Below are 26,623 nucleotides of genomic sequence, written 5' to 3'. Positions count from 1 at the left end.
AAGAACAGGTGAAGAAACATTTCCTTCTTTTTAACCTTGGGATGTCCTTTCTCAAAGCATTTCTCAGCTGCTTCAGTTCACAAATAACGAAATGGTTGTTTTCAGGCATGATCCTTTTCCTGGAATTCTACAACAGAAAAAAAATTCAGTTGCTACTACAGCTGGAGTTGCGGCCTTTATCTGGAAAGAGGATGAAAATGAGGAGAAGAGGGGAATTGTTCCATGACTTGAAACAAACTGCAGAGGTCCGAAGCAGGTGCCTCACTCCATTTCCTTTAAGCTCACATGCCCTGACCACGTCTCATTGTCCATTTAAGATAACAAATCTGTCATGATGGTCATCGTGTTTTCTTGTGAGGAGAATTTTGTTTACACACAGAGCCTGCTTGCTGGTTCTCTTTCCTAAAGAGATTGGTTCTGTTTTGCTTGAGCATGTCCAGGGGTATCTTCAGTCATCCAATCTTGAATGAGTGGTTCACTACCTTCTTAAAAACACTTTCACAACTGACAGATGAAGAGTAAAATATAAGTGGATTGTTTCACAGTACAACACGTAACACAGATGCTAGGGGAACCATGAGGCCTTTTGTTAGTATTCTCAAGAAAAAGTTTCATTATTTACAACATCTGTTCTCTATTTAATGTGATGTCCTTTAGCTAAAGAGGGAGTTTCTGCTGTTTGTGAAAAACAGAACAAGGTTTTTTTAATAGCATTTTTTTTCACTTCCTTTAAAGTATGAGTCTCTCTGGATAATTTTGTTTCAGAAAATGAAGTCAGCTGCCTGTCTCCATCATGAATTTATATAAGAATACATGATACTTTGATTTGTCAAGGTTAGGTAAGGTAAGGTGAAGGCTTCCTATCCCGGCCTGTGGGGAGGGTTGTACTTTTGCAGGGGGCAGGACTGCCTGCAGTCTTGCGGCTGACCTAAAACTCACCAGGGTTTGATACTGTTTATGCCTGCTGCAGCTGTCTCCAGTTAAATATACTGAAGTGTGTTGGAGGCACAGCCCACTGTAGCAAGCAGGTTTGAAAAACATTCTCTCTCCTGCTGCACTGTTTTGGGAGCCTGCAAAACCAGGTAGAGGGAAAGACACACTTGAAAACAGCAAGCTGTGTGACTGCTAAGTGATTGGGTGATGTCATGCTCCTCGGCTCGGCTTATGGACTGGAGGGCTGGAGTCTGTTCATAGTGGTCATGGTCAGTGCAGGCATTTGAGCAGAACTTGATGTACATGCCTGTTCTTTGCAGAAAGGTGAATGCTGCTTGGTGAGAGAGTTTATGCCTAAAGTTTTCTGTTGTCCCTCAGACACTGTGGGCATTGCTTACAGTGGAAACTCAGTGTTGTATCCTTAGCAAGCAAGTCACTGAGACTGAAATTGCCACAGCTGTGAGGATAAATGCTGGCTAAGACCAGCATTTCTAAATGCTCTAAAATTATATGACATGCAAAATTAAGCACAGGATAATTTATGCATCAAGCATTCCCCCTTGTTTAACAAGGATGCAGTGAATATCCAAGACAGTGCAGTGAGGATTTTATCACAGGCTATGCTACAAATGGAGCAAACTTCAGCAGAGGGCCTGAGAGCCGTTTTCTTTCCTGAAGCTGAACAATGAATCAGTGGAAATGTGACAGGCATACTGCAGCCAGGAAATAAGGGTTCCAGAGGAAACTTCTTTTGTGGATGTACTTTACAAATCTTTTTCAGATTCTTAGAGCAGAACATTCTCTCCTGTTGTGATGGAAGAAAATAAATTCCCTGAGTTAGATCCTGAAGTCCATTTTGCTTAGTGTTTGGGAACCTGCCTGAGGAAAGGCTAAGTAAAAATGGGCTAATAGGACAGCAGGATTTTAATCAAGTTTACATATGGTGATGTTGAGGATCATCATAACTCTCTAAAAAAATTCTTGCCTACCTCAGCCTGGGACAGACAGCCAAATGAATGGCACTGGCACCAGAAGTCATGTCCTCTTTCCAAGGTCCTCAGGGAATGCATACATGTAGGCTTACACATTTTGTGAGAAAGTGCATTCCTGGGCTGCTGACTTAACGCTCCATCCATAAAGAGCACCAGGCTCTCCAGAGAACTCACCTGGCATGACTCAGGCTGCCCACTTCAGGGAGGTCGGTGTTGCCCCCTCTGCCTCCAGTGCTATGCTCCTACGGTCTGGCTTGCCTCAGAGGGCAAATCCATGCCTGTTCTGTGTTAGCCCAACCCCCCTTCTCCTATTTTGTGGTGAGTTGGCTGGCTATCCAGAGTACTTAGACAAGGCAGTATTTCTGTGAAATAACACTGCTCTAAAGATACCACATTTTCTCTTGCTTCCAGCTACACTTTCAGTATTGCTTTTGATGCACACAGCTCCACCACATGCCTGAAGGAACCCCTGTCCTGACCTCCTTTGTAGTGCAAGGCTGTGGGGAACAGACACATAGCATACTGAGTAAAGTTCCTGATGGCTAATACCTTGGCAAGGTTACTGGACCGCCCAATTTTCTGCAGTTATAGAAATGCAAAGACTTGCACAGTTTGTTGTGGGGTTTTTTGGCTCTGCTTTTGCAATAGATGTTTAATTGAATCATATTCCCGGTGTATTAGATAATTACAGCTCTCTGCAATAAAGATGTCTTAAGGTTTTCCAGGTATCTGAGATAGACATCTTAGATAATCTTTCCAGAGACAGCTCTTAAATCAGGTCTGTAGAAAGAGTTTTCTAAGTTCTGTGACATAGCAGGGTAGTGGAATTTACAATAGGTAGAGACAAAATAGACAGGAGCAAACTGTTACCATGACCTTGCTAGGATATTTTCCTACAGTTGGGATGCACAGTTTTTAAAATCTGCCATTTTTTGTTTTTTCTATAATTGATCTTTCAGGCAATAAAAAAAAAAATGAGATGGTGGTTATTCCTGCCCTGGGCAGCATTGCCTTTCTCTGGAGCCTTGTGCTACTGGAGAGGAAGCTGGGCACCAGCCCTGTGTTCCTTAATTTTCCCTTGTTCCCACACAGTGCATTACAAAGGAGCACATCTGCCTGCAAAACACTGCTATTACCACGTTGTAATCAACAAGGTAGCTTGAGCTAGAAAAAAGCAGTCACCGCTGGCTTCCTATTGTTCCTCGGGCCTTGTGCTTTGCCCATGTGTTACTTTGTGATTCTCCAGTGTTTCATGACAAAATATACTAAATAGCTTAATAAGGAGCAGCCGGGCCATCCCTTTCTGAAGGCTTTTATTCCTACTCTGGCAGCAGAGGCCTCACAGCTATCAAAGGGTTGATCTTCCCACTGTCCCTGAAAGTTAGTGCACTGCAGCATCATTACAATGCACTTTGTATTTTAGGGCAGGAGATGCTGACAAGAACATCAGCTACAGGGAAGGCAATGAAAGAACAATATCCTGCTCAAAATTAGGCTTGTTTGTACAACACAAGGAAAAAAAAAACATTTAAAACATAGTAAGCACAGCTGGTGCTAAATCACTCTGGTGTGTCTTTTTCTTGTGGTAAGCACTCTTTCTAGTGTGCCACAGTGCAGTCACACTGCGCACTGCTCTGCCCTCCTCCTCGTGCAGACACACATGTGCGCCAAGCCCTCGCTGTGCAGAAGAACACAAACAGAGCTGACCTCCTCATTCTGTCTTCCTGCAGTGCTTTGACTTTCCTTGGGTCTGAGACTTTTCCCCTCTTTCCTTCCCTGTCTTATTATACTGCCAAACTGAACCTTCTTTCAAGATCCCTAGGTTTCAGCTTCCTCAGCTGATTGTTGCTTTTAACATTATTTTCTACATGTTGAAATTAACATTTTAACATTATTTTCTATGTGCAGAAAGTGTTGAATTCTGTTTATCTTGTTTTAAAGAAAACAATTTGCCATTTCGTCTTGTTCCAAGGCTCACATAGCTCTTGTCTGCTCATCCTCCCCCTTTGTTCTCTTTCCACATTCTTACACTGAAGAGGAGTGGCTCTGACCTTCTCTCTATTTCTTTGTCTCACCACTTTTATTCCCTTCCTGGCATCAGCTCTAAAACATACCTACTGAAGCAAGTGTCTCAGTTTTTTAAAATTAAGCCACTACAGAGAAATGCAACAAACAGATGAAATCATCTGAGTTTTCTCCTCTTCCTCCTCTTATTTTTCCTGAGTTAGGTAAAAAACTGTTTATATAACATCCTGCCACAACTGAAAATGGCAAAATGGCTTTTATTCTGAAGGAGAAAATGCATGGATGCCTGTGCAACAGGCTGAGCCCAGAGATATGGAAGACAACCAAGTCCTTCAGGATATAAAATGTTTGAGCCAATCTGATTGTAGCTCTTGATTTCTGGTCCTTTTCTTTGCCTTTCTTTGTTCTTTTATTTAGGGTTTTTTATGTGTGTGTGTTGTTTTTTTGCAAGGGGGCCAGTTTGATTTTGGTGTTGTGGAGGTTTTTGTTGTGTTTTTGTGGGGCTGTTGTGGGTTTTGTTTTTTTTTTGTTGTTCAGGTTGGTTGGTTTAGTTTTCTTAGAGTTTTTTTTTTTTGTTTGCAGGTGTTTTATTTTTATTCCTAAATAATAAAGAAATGTTGAAAATATACCTTTATAGGGAAAAAGAAAAATGCTGATCTATACCAGCTCTCAAAAGAAAAGTGGCAATAGTGAAACAAAATTATTTTTTAACACCATCTTTCCTCCTTTCCTCTGCATTTATTTATCAGCAGATGTATAAATGGGGCATTGGGCACTGAAAGAGGCATTTCAAAATTGTTTTCCTCACTGCTTTATCACATACTTTGAGGTTGAACAAATTATAATGAGCAAACTACTCAGTAAGTTTGAAACAGTCTTTTCTTCAGTTTGTAAATGATGAATGCACTAGTTTACATTCTGACAGATTTTTTTGTTCGCAAGGTTTTGAAATACAATTTGTAGCCAAATATAAATTATTATTTGCCCACAAAGAAGTTGCTTCAACTGCTTGTTGGTTGATTATCCCTTTCTAGTGGATTAGCAGCAAAATATACAGGAAAATAATTCATTTTATTACTCAGAAAGCAGAAAAGAATATCAAACCATTCACAGAACTGCTAAATATCCAGGTATTAATGAATACTGCCACAAAAGGCCACTTCCAAAAAAATGCAATCTGCGTAGGAAAGTGAATTTAACAGAATCACTGGGTAATTTAAGAACATGCTCAACAATAATTACTCCTTCTTTTCTTTTTCACCCTGCTTTAGTCAACATGACATTCTCCTCTGATCTGCTGCCCATCTCTGCTGGACCTCCCTTGTTTACTATAAAGCAAACTTTGCAGGATGGTGTTCTTGGACAGAACACAGAAAAAGTCTTCTTTGTATAATGAAAACACTGTGAGGGAGTCATTTATTGGATTGGCATGTTGTTGTTTTTTGCTGCTTGAATGGCAGATTTACAGGCCTTTGCCGCATAGGTATTTACTGCTGAGATAGGGAGGAAACTGAATCATAAACATCTCGGTGACTTTGAATAAAAGCAAAAGAAATGCTGAGGTCATTCTAGCAGCTTGTGTTTGCAGAGTGCAACAGAAGGTGTTCAGCACAAGACAAATACTTTCCTTGGCCAGCTGCCCTAGAATCTGCTCAATTAATGTTATTAACTATTATTTGTTTGTATGAGGGAGATATCAAAAAACAGTGCTCTTCTCAGTAAGTTACTTTATCTACAATTTATTCTTCACAGAAAGATTCTTGTGATTACAATATTGAAAATATGTGGTGGCTGAAGTGTAATTGAGATCGTGTCGCATTGCTTAGTCAAAAACATTACTGTGTATAATTGTCTCTTTTTGAGAAGCACAAAAATCTCCACATAAAGTCGCTTGCCCACTCCAAATACTAGCTTGAAAGATGGGATTAGGAGGAAGTAACAAGAGGAAGCCTGTCGAAGTCAGTAGCAGCTCTACACTTCTTGCTTGTGTGCCTTCTTGAGGCACACTCTTCACTCAACAAGAGGTGTCTCCTGAGAGACCCTCGGCTGCACACAAAATAGAGCACAGCCCTTTCTCCCAGCAGTCTGAATGAGGAGAGAGGAGAAGGCTATGGGTTTGGATGCGGCGTTAGCCCACACAGTCACAGCTGCTTAGCCCATGTTTTAAAATCTACAAGTAGCTAATAGGTCTGCATGTAGGAAACTAGATATTTTGTCAGCAAACATAAATTCCTCCAAATACTACCCTGTGTTTCTGCCAGAAAGATGACAATGTTCAGGGCTACATGTTACATTTTGATTCTCAAAGCCTATATAGTAGAACACATTATTATCTTATGACAGCAGATATTACCATGAAAATAAAAAAACAAAATTAAGAAATGTTAATTTTTGCTTAAGTTTTTTTCATTGTGCTGTATCCATATACAGCCATCTCGACTAGTGTTAGTACAAACACACAAATACTGACAAATACTTTGATAAATGCCCATAACTGAATCTTGTCTTATACCATAAGGAGAATAGCACTCCCTACAAACAGAGGTCAGCAAGATGTTTTGGCTCTCTTAAGAAATTGCTCAAGCTTCCATGTGCTTATTCAGAAGTCTGTGTACAGTATTTTTATTTTGTATTTACTGTCTGACTGAAGTTTACCTTCAGCCTTTATTTGTCCTGATGTAATCCTGATGTATTCCTAAGAATTATAATTTCTATGCATCCAGTAGATTTACTTTGCCATAACTCCTCTCCAATAATGATAACTTATTCAATTTATGCAGAAGTTCTGTATCCCAGATTTTCCCACACTTGTAATCATAGAAGAAATACACCTTTTAAACACAGGATTTTTTTAAACCTAATACTAAAAGTGCGTTTCTCCTTTGTTCCTTTCCTCTTTGATGTTACAAACATAACCTGTTTGCACTGACTTCACCAGGACATGGCAATGTTGTCCACGTGACATCACCAGGGTAAGATTACCATGCCAGAAGCCAAGATTCCACAAAAGTGGTATTTTAAGGTTCCACACCTAATTTCAACTTTAAAATCCAGTGCTTGTGCAGCCTTGACAACTGATAAAGTCACTGTTGAAATGTGATCTGCGAAGCTCATGTCCTCTCTTGGTGTCTAACACTGGACATATGTGAACTGTCTCCTCAGACAACCTCTGGAGTATCCTTGCAATAGCCCAAATTCATACAAGATCTGATCAGATGGCTTTCATAGGAGGTTTCAGGAATTTGCATAGCAGCCCAAGGAAAATACCACATTCTTGTGGAAGTCAGGATTATGGTATCACACTACTCTTCTCCCACCTGTGTGTCACCAAGGTAACCTAAGATGACAAAGCCATCCTGAAACCAGCAGCAGTTTTAACTATGTAACTGTAGTGCCTTCTGTTCACTGTGGGAACTTTATTTAGTTTATTTATTTACTTTATTTAGTTCAGTTCTCCTTTCAAACAGCACCTCAAGCTGTGGGAGGAAATATATATAATCTATTACTTATTGAACAGAATGGCATCTATGGCCTCCCTGAATACAGTATATCATTAAAGAATGTACACTGTAATGTACAGAATGTAAAGAATGTAAAAAAGTCAAGATTTGCAGCAACTGTCTGTTGTGTATGAAATGTAATCGGCATTTACCACAACGACTTTGAGGAAGCGTGTTCATCACCTGTTGTGTGACAGTCATGTAAAAGAGAAAGAGAACACAAGGAGAGAATTTTCCCCATTGCTCCTGTCTCAAATCATTCCTCTCAAATCCCCCACAGACTAAAACAAGAGAGTCAACATGAGCTGCTTTCAGAACCCTGGGGATGTGAGTTTCCCTGCTGGAGTGATAATTTGTTTTCCTCCAGGCAGAATGTATCATTCGCAATTCCCAGTACAAGTGTGTTTTCTAATTCTCTTCTTAAGGGAAAAAATATACCAATTAGCTCAGTTTGTGGTTTGCTGGGTCTTAATTCATTAATGGAGACAGGTAGCTCAATGCCTGTAAAACCTGACTTGCTATGTAAAAAAGCTGGATGCTGGACTCACAATAACATTATCAAGGTTCTTGAGCACTACCCACAGGTCTGCTACTGTGCCCCAAGAAACATCTCTTGTCCCTACCACTGGCATAAAAATAATCCCTGCACTGCCTTCTGAGTTATTACTGAGATTTAAGGCATGACTTTGTATAAAAGTGCCTCTCTTGACTATAAAGCTTGATGTGCTCAATCCAAGCTCCTGGAAGCAGAAGGGTGGTGTAGCAACCTCAGTAAGAAAGACAAAAGCCCCAATGCTATCTCACATGTCCATCAGGATTGCTTCCAAGAGCGGACAGATGCTCATACTACTGCACCTGAACAGTCATGTCCTGAGCTAAATCCAGCCTATCACTCCCAGTGCCACCCCACAACAGCTGCATTCTAGCACATATGGATGAGTCATGGTTGTGCTTCTCTGCCACTTATAGGGCTTGAGACTCTGGACCCGTACCCAAAGGACTCCCAATCCCCTGACTCAAACTAAGAATGTCTGAGGGATAGACAGATTGTTTCCCTTTCTACTTTTGTAGAGTTTGACCTGTCTGACTCAATGCTGGCTTGGCGTCCTTTCTCTCAAGTCTATGGAAAGCATTAGGATTTCCTTCTCAACTCTGCAAGACTCCTGCTTATTTTTAGAAGGCCACTCCTGCACATCTGAAGTTTTGCCAAGCAATTTGATGGGGAGATAACTAAGGCAGAATTTGGTCATTCTTGAACTACAAAAAACCCTGACAATAGACAAGAAAAAAGCAAACTCATTCTAGTACTTCTTGTCCCACTGCAAGTGGAAGCTCACCCCTGTCCTCCCTATCCCTTTCCTCCAACACAATCGGAGCAGTTGGTAGAAATACCAACCTGAAACTCTGCAGTGCAAACTCTTCTCATGGGAATTCATCTGATTTTCTGTGCAGAATATGACCAAGCAAGTGCTTGCTGAAAGAGCATGCTGTTTCTGTACTGTTGGTCTCTTGAAAAAAAATTATAACAAGGAAGTAAAGAGGAACACTGGGGGAGCTGTTTAAGCTTGACTGAAAGGATTTATATAGTCTGTGTCAGGCATTCCCTTTGGATGGCAGATGTGGTGATGAAGTCACTGCAGATATTTTGTTTTGAAGGCCCTGGCCTTCATCTGGAATACAGAAGGCCACATTCAACTCCTCAGTCTAGGGAAATGGACTTGAAAGAGGTTGATATGAAATGTAGGTGTAGGCTTTTGTTACAGTTTGGCCTTTGAGAACAGCTCTCTCTATTAAGAGAGAGTAGATGGCAAAATATAGGAAAATCATGGACTTCTGACTTAATGCCAAGAAACACTAAATGAGGAGGTTGCAGGCAGCTGATTAAAACTGATGAAAAAAGCTTTGTTCGATATCTACATGCATAGCTATTTTCAAGGATGCGATCAAGGGAGGTATAGTTATTCAGTAGTCCATTTAGCAGTATTGCTCCACCTCAGCTGCTGCCCATTTGCAGCAGTTCACCCATGGAAAGAACTTATGCCATGCTTCCTGCAAGCCACTAACTCAAAGTACCCAGGGGCAACTGCAGAAAGATAGAATGAGAAGGGCACTGAGATCAGACGTCTTGCTGCATGCCTCAGCCTGGAACAGTGGGACACACTGGCAGGGCTGGCTCATCCCCCAGCCCAGACAACTGCCACCCACTCATGTGATGTCCTTCAAATGCCCTCTAGTGGCTCTGGCTCTGCCTGGGGGCCACGTCCCCGTGGTGCAGCTGGAGGAGAGCGCTTTGCATGCACACATAAAGCATAACCTGAAAGCACACGTGTGGAAAATGCCTGGTGCTCACTGGCAGTCCCCAGCTCCCCCATTTCTGGTGCTGGTCCACAAAAGTAGCATCCAATTGTGCAGCTCTCTGCTCCACTAAGCAGAAGAGCTAGGCTGGGAAGGAACTGACATTCCAACACTGATGGAGGCTCAGTGGGCTCTCCATGTGTTCACACAAGGTGCATTGCTGTTTTAAAGACCACTGTCTGAAGGGAAATTTTCTCTTCTGAATCTCTGCTTAAAAAGAGACATAGCACTCCAGGCATCAGGGAAAGCGATTAGGCTCCCTGAGACAACATGGTCAGGATCCACTGAGTAAAGGATCTTAATATAAACATCAGTGGGGTCTGTCACAGACTGAAAAAAGTCTTTGGACAATGAGATTCTATTGCTGAAGGTCCTAAACAGTAATTGAGGAATCTTCTGCAAGAAGTACAGCTTGGTGAAGGAATTAAAGGAATTCAAGACACACTATGAGCTGCATGTTTACTTAGGGGACTCAGATGGAGCAAGAACTTAGGGGAGTCAGATGGAACAACAACAAGACCCTGTCCCTACCATGAGGAAGCATAAGGCTGGTTTCTGAGGTGTCTAATATGCCTGTGAAGTTTGCACTTTCAGGTGAGGGCTTCGTCTGACCTGCATCTTAAGGTTTTGAGGAGCATACTGGCTTGGCTTCTGCTGCAGAAGATCATGATAAGTCAAATGGCTGTGACAGTGAGAATCAACACAACTGATGGGGAGCCTGAAAATCACTCTGATATTCTCTCTAGATTTCTATCCATTTTCCCAGTATTTTGTCTTCTTATCATTACAGAGATGCTACTTTTTCTTTTCAGCTGCTATTTTTGCTTTCCAAAACAGTATTCACTGACTGCTCCATGGTTTGCCCTTGCTTAGAAAACCTTTGGGATCCACACAGCTCCTGCTTGGTGTGTCTGTGACTGCAGAGTGTTTTTGTAGTGCTGGGTTTGGCATTGCTAGCATCTCACACCTGCTGCAGACTTACCTAAATTATTTCTCAAGTAGTTTCAAACTTGTGTGTGAAACAAGAGAGTTACAGAAAAACTGCTTCACATTCTGGTTGTCTGCAGCTATATTAAGAGTGTAAGATATTTGGGGCAGGGATCACCTCCTAGGGCATTGGTTCAGCCTGTGCTGCAGTGACATCCAGAAGACCTAATATTTTACTGCCCAGAAAAGCAGAGAGGGAAAAAAGGCACTGCATCCTTGTGGGAAGAATGCCCTGATCTATTCTGTGTGTGGATGTGCAAATTACAACAGATGATGCACTTAGCAATTATGTTCTTTGCATACATAAGCAGGAACAACAGCTCCCAAACTGCCAATATCTCTCTCGATTCTCACCAAACGGCTGCGTGTCACATGGTCACACAGCAAGGGGGATCGAGGAAATGAGAGGAGAGAATGACGCTTCGAATGAGTAGACACATGCCTCTCAAATTAACTGCATCTTTTTAAAAAATGACTGAAATTCACCTGCTCTTCAGGTCTTTTCTTCTTTGAAGTAGTTTGTTTTGAACATTTTAAGCTCTCTCTGAAAGGATAAAAGTGTCTTCAGCTACCCATGCCTTAGAGTGCACAGCCTGAGCCTGTCTGTGTGGTGGGCTCCTTAAATCAAGTTTTTGCCCTTCCCCTCTGTTGCCTTGATCTTCACATAAAAGAACAACCTCTCCCCATTCCCAACAACCACCCCCCAAAAAAACCCTAAAACCCCGCCCAAACCAAATAACCAAACAAAAAACCTCCAAACTCAACACAAACAAACAAACAAACAAACAAAAAAGTCCCAACACAAAAAACTGAAATAAAAGAAAACTGGTTCTTCTCATAGACCACCTTCTGAGAATTTCTGTGATTCATTCCATGGTCTGAATTAGGCACTAGGGCAGAAGATGTTACCCTTTCCCATGCTGTCTGTATTTTGAGCACTTCCTACAGGCTCTCAGAATTTTTGAGAGAAAGTATAAGAGCTGTGTGTGGTTTAGGACCTCTGAGGCTGGCTTCTCCTAGCAAAGGGTTACTCCTGCCCTTAGAAACCTTCACACTGACATGCTGATGGAAGGAAGACTGCAATTTCTACAAGTGTTGATAACCAGATAATGTTTTATATCACCTGCCACACAGTCTTCCCTGAATCATGGAGTCTGCTGTCTTTTCTGTTTTTCTGCAGACTTCAGGAGAAAGAAACTCTCAACTTCATCTGCATATGAAAAAGGTTGAGACCTCCAAACTCAGACATTTGGAAGATGACATAATTTGACGTGAGTCAGCATGATTGGCAGTCAACACACAATGCTGGCTCTTGCAGCTCAAAAGTGCCTGGTAAATTGGCGGAACTGTGAAGCTCACCATGCTGCAGTCTGTGAGGTGCATTTCTTGATATTCCCCCTTTGTACAGTACCCAGAACAGATATTGGATAGTTCTGATTATTCAGATCACATCAGGGCTCAGGAGAGGTGGAAGAAGGCAGAAATGGAGGTGGCCTGATCTTCTACAGGTAGCCAATGAAACAATGACACCAGGTGTGAAGTCACTTAGAGCGAGCTTTTGAAATAACACAGCCTGTTGGGTGGTGCTAAGGTCTGTTTAAAAACTGGGACAGAATTTTTGCAATGGAAACAGCTGGATACTGAGTGTTTTAAAAATCTGGCTCTTGTTTAGCTGCCTCCATGGGAACTGAGCTTGACTGAAAACCTGGCCCTGACTGGGCATGCTGAGCACTTTAAAATGGGCCCTTCTGGTCTTTAGAAATTTCAGCTGATGGCATCCTGCAAATAGCTGAGATTTCCTTTCTGAAGTACTACTGTTCTGTGTTCCATGTTTTTTGTTGTTCCTTTCTTTTTCAGCTGACACAAACGTCAGTGCCTGCCAGTCTGTTCCAGGCTTTGTAAGCTTGTGCAGTTACAGCCTGCTAATTCCTTTGCTTACATGCCAAAAGCCAGAAGTAGCTATCCGTCACCTTGCTATTTGCTGCTTTTGAATCTCAGCCTGAATGAGTGTGTGAATCCTTCAGCCTGAATCCAGAGTAATGCTAAAATTCAAGCCTCATCTATGGGAGGAACAGTAATCTTGGGGCCCTGTTGCACTCACAATTGTGCAAATAAAGCTTGTATGTTCCCTGCAGAATAAACAGAGAATATTGACATGCAGCAGCAAGAGAAACAGAAGGTATGAAGTGTTGAAACCACTTAGATAAGACTGCACAAAGCATGCATAAGTAAGGTGGCAAGAATATTAGATCAAATTTCTATCACTGTGTTTCAAAAACACAGCTGGACAAGTGCTTAGTACATACCACCAACTGTGAGGAACCAGTGAAGGGTTATTAGTAATTCCTGATAACAATGAGATGGATGATTTCAAATATAGGCAGAGAACCAGATGTTAAAAGTCTCTTATAGGGCTGCACCCAGTTATTTAGCATGGGTGGCTGCCAGTTGACAAGTGAGCTGTTTTCATAGCTTGCAGTGATGCTCTCACAGGAATGTGAGAGGTGTCTGGACAGCATATCTCCAACACTCATGTCAGCTACACACTGTTGGGAAGTGGTTATCTATGCCATTGCATTAGTGTCCCCCTGTAGCATGGGGACATGTAGGCACCAGCAGTGCTAGCTACATGATTATGGCGTGACTTCAGGGCATAGTATAAAATCTGTGGAAACAAGCTGTCAAGTGTTTTTAGCAGTCTCGCTCCAAAGGGCTAAGGCAATGCAGCAGGCAGAAGGCCAAATCTGTCTTGCCATGAAACCCTGGTTTTTGTACAGGAGTCATTTTGACACGGAGTCATTTACTGTTTCTCCGAAGCTGAAGAGTGATGGTAAAAAGACCCTCAATCCCAGCTGGAGTGTATGCAGATAATTCTGCTTTCCTATGAAAGGTATGAGGCTGGTCTGAACCACTTGACTCTCTGGGTAGAGGACAAATCTTCCTGCTGCTAACTTCCTGTTGGCTGCTGGGTTCCTGCATCTGAAAACGTCTCCTTCTGGGCAGTAAAGTCAAAGCAAAGTGGCAAAAACCAGGAGAGATGTCGCAGACATTTTTTCATAGAAATCTTTTCTTTGAGATTTGTTCATCTTCTGGGAAGTTGAGGCCCCAGAAGATGAATGTAAACAATTGTTATCAGCTAGTGTAGAATGCAACAAGTGCAGCAGTGATTAGTCTTCTGTGAGTCTTTAGATTTGCTGACCACTCACAGGAGAGTTTGTCCTTGCTTTCTGCTAGACACAGAACTTTGTTATTCATTCTTTTCTATTCTATTCTTAGCTTAGCAGCCTCTGCAACTTCTCTCCTTTTTCTTTTTAGTATAGTTATAATGTATTATATATCATATATCAATAAATCCCGCCTTCTGATCATGAACTAAGATTCTCGTCCATTTATCTCACCCCGAGACCCTCATCAAGTCGCTGTAATAGAGAGATACTCCTCCTGCTTTCCCTGAATCTGAAAATGACTTGCACTACTTGGGTCTGTTCAGAAGAGAGCAGACAGCTTCTGCTCACCCCATGCCCAAACAGACTCCATTCCTGTGGTAACACTGTCTGCACATTTGCATGCAAAGTAGGATTTTCACTGCACTGTTTAGATTGGTTATTATGTGATAAAATCATTCTGTCAGGGTGGGGGGAGTAAGGGAGGAAAATCCTACGTAGTTGTTTTTGCTTCTGCAGTCTGAGTACTGTTTGGCTTTCTAAAAAAAAAAAAAAAGAAAAAAAATAAAGTTTGTGACAGAAACAGGAGAGCAGGAGAGGGACAACCAGCATTGACTGCTGCTAGGGAAAAGAGCCTTTTGTTGGCTAAACTTCATAATGAATCTGCACTCTTCTTCCCACATTAAAGACCATACTAACTGTCTTTTGATGTTATGCCTGTGACCGCAAAGCTGAGTGCAGATGTCTCTCCTTCTCTTCCCTCTGAGTGATAGCAAGGACAGGCTGCACCCTCCACAGGTGCAGATGGTGTCTGGGGTCTGCACTACGCCCACTGTCAGGAGTCAAGCTTTATAGTATAAAAATTGAGATCTTTCTGTATGAGACACTAAATTAACTACCTCTTTGATAAATCTTTGAGATAGTCCTACCAACTGTCTTACTTCTGAGTGAATCCTAACAAAAGCCTGACACAGATTAGATTAGCTGGGGTCTGATACTGGGCATTTTCTGATGAAATTTTGCTGTGGGTGGTTTGGTTTTGAAGGAGATTCCCCCTTCTGTTTCTTCAGTATCTCTAGGGTAAGGTGAAGAATGTGCTCCCTGATGTGCATTCTTTCCTGCTGCTATTTCTGACTGTGCATAGTCTGCTTCTCCACAGTGACCAGGCCAGGGTGTTTAGTACGTTATGGGAGATTAAACAGATTTCCCTACTGTGAGAGAACAATAATCTTATGATTATTGATTATGATTATTATGATTCAGTGGCTGTTAGGTTTTTGTTCTTTTTTGTCCTAAATAGTTTCATGATACTGGAGTTTCATGTATCTTAAACATAGATCCATAAAGTTCAAAACAAGAATCTGGCTTTGTGCAACTTACTGGTACAGAAGGAGGTCCACTTGTGAAGAAGAAAATTCAGAGAGACTTACTGCATATATTGTGGAGAAATACGGCAGTGCAACATGAAACCCAGCATCTAATTAGGGGAGGAAATTTCAAGCACAAACATCAGCCTCATTCATGCTTCATCTTCATGCCTTCCTTAGGTAGTAGCCATTAGATATTCACACATAGGATCAGAGAGCCAACTCTACTGATTTTGTTGGGGTAGATGCAAGGATGAGCCTTAGGAACTAAGAGGGAGCAAACCTACTCCAATGATAGGAAGCCATGGAACAGAAGATGTAAAAATTAATTCCTTCATATTGAAAAGATTCACCACTCCTACCCTTGAGGTGGCTGACTGTGAAATTTTGCTTGTCCTCCTCATGTTGCTTTAGCACCTACAGTTTTGTGCTTGAGGGAAAAAATGGCCATCTGAAAACCCTCAGAAGCACAGCTTTTTCCACTGATCCATGTCCAGCAGGGCACCTGCACTGCACACATCCACCAGTGGATTACATATGGTGCCCTCTGCTCTCAGAGGGATGAGCACGGGACAAGAGAGGTAGCAGAGCCAGCATACCTCTTCAGCCTGTAAGCTGTTGCTGAAGGATGCTGTTGATCACCACATGAGCTGCAACTGACAGTGTGAGGAGAAGGCCTGTCCCACAAAAGTCCCAGAAGCTATCTGTGTGCTCTCCTCCCTGGGTTGTCCTCAGCACAAACACACTGCTGCTGTTTCATTCAAGATAACAGGCTCCACTGTTACACAACTGGGCTCAAACTGGACCCAGCAGTATCCCACAGACAGTGAGATGGATTGTGCATGTGTGATGGCAGGTGTGCAACTTAACAGCTTCATTTTAAAAATAGTAAGATGGTGCTTAACTAGCTACTAGAACGTCCTCATGAGGACTGTGGCAATTAGGAATTGATCTTTGTTTGAAACAGAAAAAATATTTCCCACCAATGCATCAAATTCTGAACATAAACTACTCAATAGGTGGAGAGATTTATTTTGATGACCCTTCTGTTCCAGTTTGGCCTTCTCAAGATATGGCTCAAGCCAGAAGAAAATCATGGATCCAGGAATCAGCCAAGTCATGCCTCTTACAGAAATGTAAATGTCTGTCCCCATAGTGTAAAAGACATGAGAGGAAGAAATGCATAATATTGGGTCTTCATCCCAAATCATATGGGGATATTAGGAATTATACTGTAAAATCATTGGGACTGGAAACACATGAGCATTTTCTGCAGTAGACATCACCGACTAATCTTTTTTTACCTGACATGCAATATAACACTAATAATATATTTTGTTGATAAACAAAATGATAACAAATATATCCATGCAGTGAAATAACAGGGAAAATCATGTTTGTGCATGTAGAGCAAAGTAGACATACATTGCAATTTATCTCTCTACACTGTTACTGCCCAAAGAAATGTACTTATATTTAATCCAGCTCTGGTGCACATGACAGGCAGTCTGCAGATGTCAGTGATGTTATGTACCGTAAACTCCAAACATCCATTGTAAAACCATGCTCATTATAAGGAGTAAAATATGGTACCTGAATCTTAACTGAATATTAATAATAAAAATGGATTACATGCAGCTTGTTTGCTGAGCTATTCCAGGGATGAGACTGGTTTCAGATTTTGCCTCACTGACTGAATGGCAGAACAGGTATTTGTATGCAATGTCTCTGACCTGAGAGAAAATGTCAGAAACTTTTTAAGTTTTATAAGGAGAAATAAAAGGTTCTTGGTTTTTTTGCTTTAACTATTAAGTAAAACTCTATTGTCTGTGTTATTCCTTAGAAAAAGAAGAATCTCAGAAAAATTAAATATAATTTATTGAATAAAAGTCTGTAAAAACATAAATTTCTCTACACTTGAACATGATCTATTTTTTGAATGTGTATCACTGAGGCTTTGTTGACAGGGCTGTTAATGAAAACCCCAACTCTGTGTAATGGGCACACATTTAGATGATGCAGTAGTGTTTAATTATACAGCAAGCTTCAGATGTAGGCTGCTTGAACGGCTTAGCTTTTATATGTACAGAAAATGTATGAAACATTTCACTTTTCCCTGTGTGGAATGCTGGGCCTCTATGTACATCTCAGCCATTGGCAATGTGTACCAGGCAAGTTCTATGCATGTTCCAGTGCTGGCAGCCTGATTTCATTAAATCAAGGAATGATTTGGGGTAGCAGATCCAAAGAAAGATTAAAGATCATCTAGTTCCAACCCCTCTACCATGGGCAGGGACATCTTCTACCAAGTAAGCTTTGGCAGGGCCCTATTCAACTCTGCTTTGAATACTTCCAGGGATGGGGCACCTGTAACCTCTCTAGGCAACTTCTTCCAGTACCTCACCAGCCTTAAAGTAAGATTTTTTTTCCTAATAATCTAATCTACATCTATTCTCTTTCAGCTTAAAGCCTTTTTCCTACCAATGCATGGTTTTGTAAAAAGTTCCTTTCCAGCTTTATAACACACTCTTTTCTTTAGCCTCTAGTTTGAAGAGCGCTCTTGTCTAGGCAAAAGTATTGAAACAGTGTGTTCTACCCAAGAATCATGCTGAATCAGGACGAAGAGCATCTTAACTGTACAGTTTCAAGGGGAAGGCACCCTGAAGCCTTGAAAGTTACCTTGGCAAAGCTTCAAAAGCTAGAAATATAAACACCCAAAACTGGCATAACAGCAGCTGATTTAAAGGATTCCTTATTGCTCTCCATGAGATCTAAAATCTACTGAATTCAACAGGGACTTTTCTTGTTGTAGACAGTGTTTCAGACTTCATGTAAACTTAACCCCACGTGAGGTTCAAATCAGGACCATTTTACCCAGGGTCAGGCAATGTGTGATGACTTTCCTTCTGCTCCCTGAAAAGGACTGTTCACATCTGAAGGAGCAAAACCATTGAAAGCAGGAGGGAAAAGCATATTACCAGTGTTCACTGCCTCCCAAACAAGTGAGACGGAGCTGGCAGATTATGATGGGACCATTCGTCTTGTGGCCAGTGCCTCAACATGCCATCTGCGGGCTGCCTCAGCAATGGCCAGCTCAGCTTCTAACTTTTAGACATGCAGAAAATTATTTCATACTTGATGTAATGGCTGTCTGGTTGGACATTTATAGCTAATAAACAATCAGCTTTAGGTCAGGTGTTTCCTGGCAGCTAATGGCCACCTGTGCTAAAAGTTGTCAGTTGCTGCAATACTTCATTAAAGGATAGAAAATGGTCCTTATGTCAGTCATTATGGCATCAATGCAAAAGTTTTGTTTAAAGTGTAATCAGCTTTACGACACTGTCACTTCTTAGTGAAAAAGGAAGTTACCTGGTAAGTAGAGAAGTGCAGTGTACACAGCCAAACTGGTACTTGCAGAGAAAAGATCCAGCTTGTGTGAACTGCCAAATGTGAGTGAGAAAAAGAAATAGCATTGTCTTTCTTGACAGAAAGCACTACATCCTTTACAACTTAGACTTTTTCTGAAGAGTCAGGAGAAGAGGAATGTACAGGACCCCACTTCAACACTTTACACATTGATTCCACTTGTACAAAATTATGGATAAAGTATGTTTCCTACCAGGATGTGAGAAACCAAAAAAAGCAAAAGCTTTCCCTACAGGTAGTATATAATGTTGGCAAGAGCACATGTATGAATTTCTACTCAGAAGACATTAAAATGACAAGGGTCATGTAAGTATTCACAGTTGCCAGAACCATACATTTCTGGGCGTACCATTTGTAGTGATACAATCTCATAAGAGCCCCAAGCTTGGTACACACCAAAAGGAATCTATTTTCAAGTTTTACTTTGTACCTAATCTTTGCAATCTCTCCCATGCAATCTAAAAATGGCAATTGATTTGTACATGGATGAAAATTTGTAATAAAGAAATGCAGGCAGACATCTTCTTCTTTCTTCTTCAAACATCTTTCTTCTGCCTTGGTGAGGAAAATATTGTGCTTAAATTGAGCTGTGTACTACACAGTGTATACAGCTCTGACTAACCAGAAGGCTAGAAAAGAGGATCATAACCACTTCTCCAGCAATTTTTAAATCTGTGTGTTAACTGTTGCTATTGAATTCAGAAACTGCTTATGCCTCAAAACCCACACAATGTGGACCAGATACTGGAAGGAAAGTACTTCCAGCGACCTCAGTAGCTGTTTGACAATTAGCGCTTGCGCAGTGGCAGAAAAGCCAGGAGCAGCCACTGGGTCTGGTATGTGTCTGTGGTACCTGAGGTCAGTGCTGGAGGAGAACACATCAGTTAGGGCAGCCAACCATTTTCAGCTGCATCTTCCAAAGAGACATCCAGGCTTACATGTGAGCAGGAGGAGGAGCAGCAGCAAAGTAGGGCACGGCTGGGCAGATGTGCTGTACAAAGGAAATAGAAAGGCAATTCACTTATTTCTCATTTGTCTGGTTCTGCTTGTCCTTAAAAAAAAGTCCACAGAGATTCTTTTCCACAATAGAGATAATGCAGATTATTTACGTCAATAAGTAGGTAGTGTCCTCAGTCAACCATTGAAGTGCACAGAATTCAATGGGAATTTTATCCCTAGCACCATCAGCCTAGGATGCTACCACCGGCCCTACCTGCATAGCATAACAGTCATCATTTACATGCACCTGTGAAAGGAAGGAGGATGAACATGAGTCATGAAGGATGGAGAAGACAATTGTATCACCACTACTACTTGACCTCAGGCCTCTTCTCTAGTTCAGTAACTTTTTTATTATTTGAATAAATTTATGAGCTTTCACTTGCACTTTAGCCAAAGGTGAAACAGCAGGCAAAACCCTGCCTCCCTGAGAGTTTTGGAGCAGCACAGGAGGGGTCTTTTCTATACAGAACGACAGGTTCAAAAAAGGGACGGATGGTCATGGGAGAAAAAAGGGAGCAGAATAACAAGGTAGCTACACTGGCTGATGGAAAACAGCAGGTAATTTGAGAAGAATTTCATTACACAGGGCAAATTAAAAGATTGAACTTGCAAATGGCCAATAAAATGACAGTGATGAAAGAACTAGGAAATAAATAAATTAAAAGGCAGAGGTAGAGTGAAGTAAAACGGCTTTCTGCAAAATGTGTATTAATGTTTCAATAACAGGGCAAAGGGTGAGAGAACTACATCGTACCACAATTTTAAATGAATCTTGCAGCAAATTCCCATATATATATGGGAATGTATGTAGCAAATATGTGTATGTAGCAAATATGTGGAAATTTACTCCCACTGCAGAAATTCCTATCAGATTTGCCCCCTTCCACAGAATTGTCTGTCTAGTCCTTACTAACAGCTCTGTTTCTGAGGTGGAAATGGAAAGGTGAATAGCATATGATTCATAATGTCTTTTAAAGTGTGCTGATGGTCTGAAGAAACACTAGAAAGGTACAAACTAGCTGCATTCTGACATCTGAAGTTAGCAGTCTGCATCTTATTAGAAATAAGTACAATATGAAATTAAATATAATACTCTATTATTATGAGATTTACTGAATGCATAATTAAACTACTAAAGAATTTCTCTATCTGCCACAGTCCTTTGCAAACTCCAGAAGAGTCTTTATGAAGACAGAACAGGCTGCAAGTGGAATGGATTTGATACCTGGCTGCTTACCAGACAAAGGCTGGCAATCTTTGTCATTTTGCAATGCAGTGCCTTAGTGTAGATACACCCACTGAAAACTGTGATCATGAGAAGACAGGGCCACACATTTCTGCAAACTCACACTCCTTGTGTCCTTTAGGGTGATGAACCAGATGCTTTTGCAGGGAGACTTTAAAATACAGAGAAAACCTACTCAGACATGACATCTGGTTTTGTTTCCTTCACAAATAAGGGATTTAAAAGTTCATCTAATGGAGGTATATCTCATCCCACTGACAAAGAAAATGACTGAAGCAATATAACAGTTATGAAAGTATGAGATGAAGAAGTGCCAATGGTGTGTAAAAGACTTATGTGCAAGTTATTTAAAAGGGGAAATTTGACTGAAAAAGGAACTATGGAAGGAACATAAATTTTCTGAAGTGCTTATTGGTAACTGCACTTTATGTATCTCTGAACTAAACAAAACTCAGGCCATGCAAAAGTTCTTCCCATGTACACCCTACAAATGGATTTATCCAAGGAGAAGAAAAGGAGACCACCTGCAAAAAAGTAATTTTTGCACTTGATTCATTTGTGTTTATTCTATGTGAAGACAGAGGTGATTGGGCCATCTGTGCTGTACAAATAAAAATCAATTCTAAAGTGCATGAATTCTACAGCACCTTTAAGAAAGAAAGGTTTTTTTATTCTTTGGAAACCAAAACTGGCCTCAAGCTGTATTACCTAGTGAGCATCATGCATTACCTAATGAGCAGAAATGTGAATGAAAATCTGAAAATCCTTCAAGTCTCTATGCAGTGTTTCTAGTAGAAAGAACATCCTTTGTCTCTCACATCACTGACAGCATCAATTTCACAAAGAAAAGTAAGTAATGAGTCATTTTGAACAGGAGGTAATGACAGTACTGGCCTTTATTCTCACTTGTGCCAAAACCTCTTTCACACCAACCTGGGAGACTAGAGTCCTAAAAGCAGCACTTCACCATGTGTTGAGCGACCTTAATGAACATGAAAATCAAACCCATTACTTGAGAGAGGCTATAATAAAGTGTCTGGATGCCAATAACCCTCACAGGTGACCCACTCACTGGGAGACAGAAAGAGACTCATCAAAGTAACTAGGAAGGGAAATTATTCCATTAGCTGCAGAAATCAGGAAAAACACTTCCAAGAAAGGTGGCACTCTTTACTTCTAAGGAAGGAGAGCCTCTCTCCCTCTCTGCAGCTGGTTTTGCAGACAGTAAAAGGTTGTGGGGGGGAAAAAAAGGAAAGAGTAAAGGAAAGAAGAGGTCTTTCTAAAGCTTGAGCCCTGGTCATCTGCTGGATCTACTAACTATGCAAGACAGTGCATTGAGCAGACAAGTGAAGCTAAGGATGACTGGAGAGACAGGAGAGAAGTTAAAAGAGAAACAAAGAAGACAAAAGCTCAGAAAATATTACTAGAGTAAAGCTAGAGAGGAGAAAGAATCAAAAGTAAAAGGGAAGAAAATGAAAATTTAAAAAGCCAAACCCATAAACAAATAACCCTACAGACTTAAACCAGATGTCTCTAATTTGGGCTACAATGCAGTACAAATCTGAGCCTAAGAGAAAACAAAAACAAGACACACAAGAATACTTTCTCTTTCAATTCATCCTTGTTTGTTACATGTCCTGATTTTACTTCTGAAAGGGGAAACTCTCTGGCTGAGAAAAAGCCTTAAACATTCCTTTATGTTACCACTTACTTTCTCATCTCACATTCACATTATTGGAGTGTTTTCACTTTGACCATAGACATTTTCTCTATCATCAAGCAGCTGCATTGAGTGCATCAAACTGAGTTCAGTGGAATTTGGGGCCTGGCACTGGGGAGAAAAGGATGGTAGTGACACCCAAAATCCACATGCCTCTCAGAAGAATATTTCCCATAATAAAGGCACATAGGCATCACGCACCTTTTGCACTGAAACATTTTGTTTATGTCTTACGCCCAGAGCATGGAGGCAGTAACCTTGGAATGCTTTACCTTGGCAGTAACCATCAGGAATGCTTTTCTAACCTGAAACTCTGCAGTTCTCTGCAGCCACCACTGAACCAAGACTGGCTCTTGTGATGCTTCTACACCCTCCCTGCTCCACTGCTTGGCTCTACTTACAGAGGGGAAGGTTAGTTATGTCCGGCAGGTTCCTCCAGGATCAATGCTCCCAGCCTCTGTCTGGGAAATGGTCCATGACTGGCCTTGGAAAGTGCAGCACTCTTCTCCGATGCAGATTTCCCAGCTGTAGGGGTGGCCCGAGGCCATGGTTTTTGTTCTGTGAGTGGTATTCCCCACACTTGCAAAGGACAAGCACTTAACAGACCATCTGCCTATGGTCTTCTCATGGTCTGCCATGCTCCTGGCAATACCATACCTCCCATTTTATTTCAGCTCCTCTTCCCTCAGACTCAGTAAAGCACTCACAGGTGTGATGTCAAAATCTTGACACAATATAAAGGGATAGAAAAGGCTGCAAGCTAGAGGGGAATTCTACATATTTCTGACATCGTAGAAGCTATTGTTTTGCACAATGCCTACTCAACCCCAAAGTGATACAGCAGATGGAGGAAGGGAAAACAGGTTACATGCCTGCAGTGTAAGTGTACTGACAAGCTTTGCTCTGCCAACTACTTAAATGACTTGCCATGCCTCTGTTAGAGTGGTTTCAAAGAGGATGTGAAATTGCAGTTCAGATTGGGATTTATGTATGCTTTTCATGTCAGAAGAGTGTGCTGAAGCACAAGTTTATCTGCAGGTACCAGCCTTGGGTTATAAATAATTATTTGGTAAAAGGCAAAATATTTATCGTTTGGATATAGAAAACAAAGAGTAAGCCTTGATTGGAATCTTCCAGTGAGAAGCACCTTGAACAATCACATTATTTGTATAATCATGTTATTTGCCATGCTGTGACTTTAAAACAAAGAAAATTAAAATAAAAATGTCTCTGCTGTATTTGCTTCCAAATTAGTTTTGCCAGTTGGTATTTTATGACTTCACAATCTCATCCTTCACACCAGCACTCATGAGACTGTGGTATCTTAATTTTGTTGACGCATACTTAAGATCAGATCCAGGAACTTTGGAAACTAGGTGCTGATTTCCCGCAAAAATGTGCTTCTTAAGGACAGTCCTGGGAGCTCTGAACCTGAACAGTCAGAAATCAATCCTGCTTTCAGTTCCACTAGTAATCCTGGGCTGGATTTGAAGAAATAACATTTTTGAAATCTGCAGATTTGGTTTACTACCAAAGCCAGATTTTTTTAAAGTATGCATGATCCATGGATTTGTACCTGTTTCACTGTAGGCCATACATTAAAAAAAATTCTACAGTATTTCCTATTACAAATCAGTAATTACTTCAGTAAACTTTTTAATTTCAAAGACAGGTAAAAGATTAGTGTGAAACAGGCTGAGATTCAGAGTTTGCAGTATAGTGGCCTAACATACTAATATACTAATATCCTGTTGGTTTATACCTGACAGACTTTGTAGTTGTGCAGATAAAATAAGCCCAATTTATAGCTGTGAAGTTCTAACTGGCCAAGAGTCAAGCTGTTTTACAATTGTCTTGCTAAATATTTTCTAAAAAATACCCCACCCATTTCAAATCTAGACAAGTCTATGTAGGGCTAACCCAGGCAAGAAGAAAATGGTTTTATCCCACCTTGAATTTCTGCTTCCCAGGAACCCCAGGTCCTTTCCAGTGTCCATAATCAAACCTACCCTTTCCCATCCCTAGGCTGTGGCCCCTACCCTTGCTGACTACCACAATGCACCAACAGGTAGGGGTGCCCCTTCCCCATCCAAGCAGTGGTAATGCAGGCACAGGGATGCAGATGGAGGGCCTTAGCTACAACCTCTGTTGTCACACCTGCTGGTTGTGGCCCAGAAAAATGACTTGCAAACTCCATGATGAACATGATTAGACTTCTTGTCTGAATTGTTAAGATTTTTGTGCTTAACAGCTCAATAGGTAAATGGGCTTGTCATCCCATCCCAAAACATGCACATCAGCATGTTCATACAGGATCTGTGTGAAGGAGCAGGGAGAAGGTTGCTTCAACTTGTCCCAGTGAGTTTCAGTTGTTCTGGTGCATTTTGAATGTAGCAAAACCACTTGTAAGTCTGTCATCTGCATCTAAAATAATCTGCTGTTCACTTCACTTGTACAGTCCTTTTGTGAGATTAGCTGAACAATTACAAAGAAATCTGTGCTTGCCTGGAGATGAAATCACCCACTAGCACTGAGAAGAGGGTTTGGTAGGTACCACTGCCTGCTTCACCACTGTGTGCCCACTACAGCCTCCCCACAGCAGCATGACTCAAGGCCTCAGTGCCTTCCCACTTGCTTGTGCACAACCACCATTTCCTCCTCCATTTCTAGAGCTCTGCTGCCAATCCACATTACTTGACAGCAAACATGAAAAATTGCAACGATGGGATAAGGGGATCAGGCATTTCATCAAGGGTGGTAATATCCTATGGCCTCTCCCCTATCTTTTATATTTCCCTCACATTACCATTGCCTTCATTGATCCTTTCCACGTCTACTCTTTCATCTGCACTATTGTTAGCCTTCGATGACATGGTGCCAGCCACATCCCTCATGAAGCCTGTGCACCAGGTGACTAACCTTTCCACCCAAGATGTCCTTGTCAGGGATTTTAAATTCTCATTAATTATAGCTTCACTGGTTTTCCACCTGTGAAGGAATGCTATCAAGTGCCGTAGCACCAGGAGGTAGGTAGACAATTATAGGGAAGAAACTTATCTTAATTCTGATCCCTTGAAAACACTGCTCCTGTTTTCACTGTGTGCCACTTTTAGCTCCTTTGGGTGTGGTTTGAAGATGTCCCCCTAAATAATAAAAAACAAAACCAAAAACAAACAAAAAAAACCAAAAAAAAACCAAACCAAAACAAAAAAAAACCACCAAAAAACACAACAAAAAACAAAACCTCTGGAATTAAACTATCCTGCTTTTGCAATCTTTCAGCTGCTGTATTGCCACTGCAAATCAGTAGGTAACACTTCTTTATTCCCACCACCAAAAAACACAACAAAAAACAAAACCTCTGGAATTAAACTATCCTGCTTTTGCAATCTTTCAGCTGCTGTATTGCCACTGCAAATCAGTAGGTAACACTTCTTTATTCCCACACAGCAACTCACCAGCCACAACAGAGCCAAATGAAGCTTTTCTACTCATTTGATGTCTGTGGTCTAATACCTGCCAAGTTCTTGACCACACAACATTAGCTTGTGTCCACAGCCTCCAGGACCCTGAGCTGGCTTGTCTCCATCTAGTAGCTGAGACTAGTGCTACTTAGCTGGGACTACAGCAGCACAGGCAGTGCACACTGAGGCCATTGACACATTCAATTCATGTTGGACCTCCAGCTCTTTACAGGTCTTGGAGGAAAAGGGAATCCACTGAACAACTGGTTCGTTTTTGCAGAAATATGTAACAGTTTGGTTTTTTTTCATTTTTGTTGCTTTTCCTACATAATGTTTCCATTTAGACACATCTATAGAAACACTGACATTTTGAAGGTGCTTCTGGAAAGCAGGAGACCTAGAAGAGACATTTTGAAAGGCACACCAATCTGCCAAATGTATG

Source organism: Melospiza georgiana, chromosome Z (assembly GCF_028018845.1).
Source record: "Melospiza georgiana isolate bMelGeo1 chromosome Z, bMelGeo1.pri, whole genome shotgun sequence".
In the NCBI taxonomy this organism is placed as follows: Eukaryota; Metazoa; Chordata; class Aves; order Passeriformes; family Passerellidae; genus Melospiza; species Melospiza georgiana.
Note: the sequence above shows the minus strand (reverse complement) of the source record.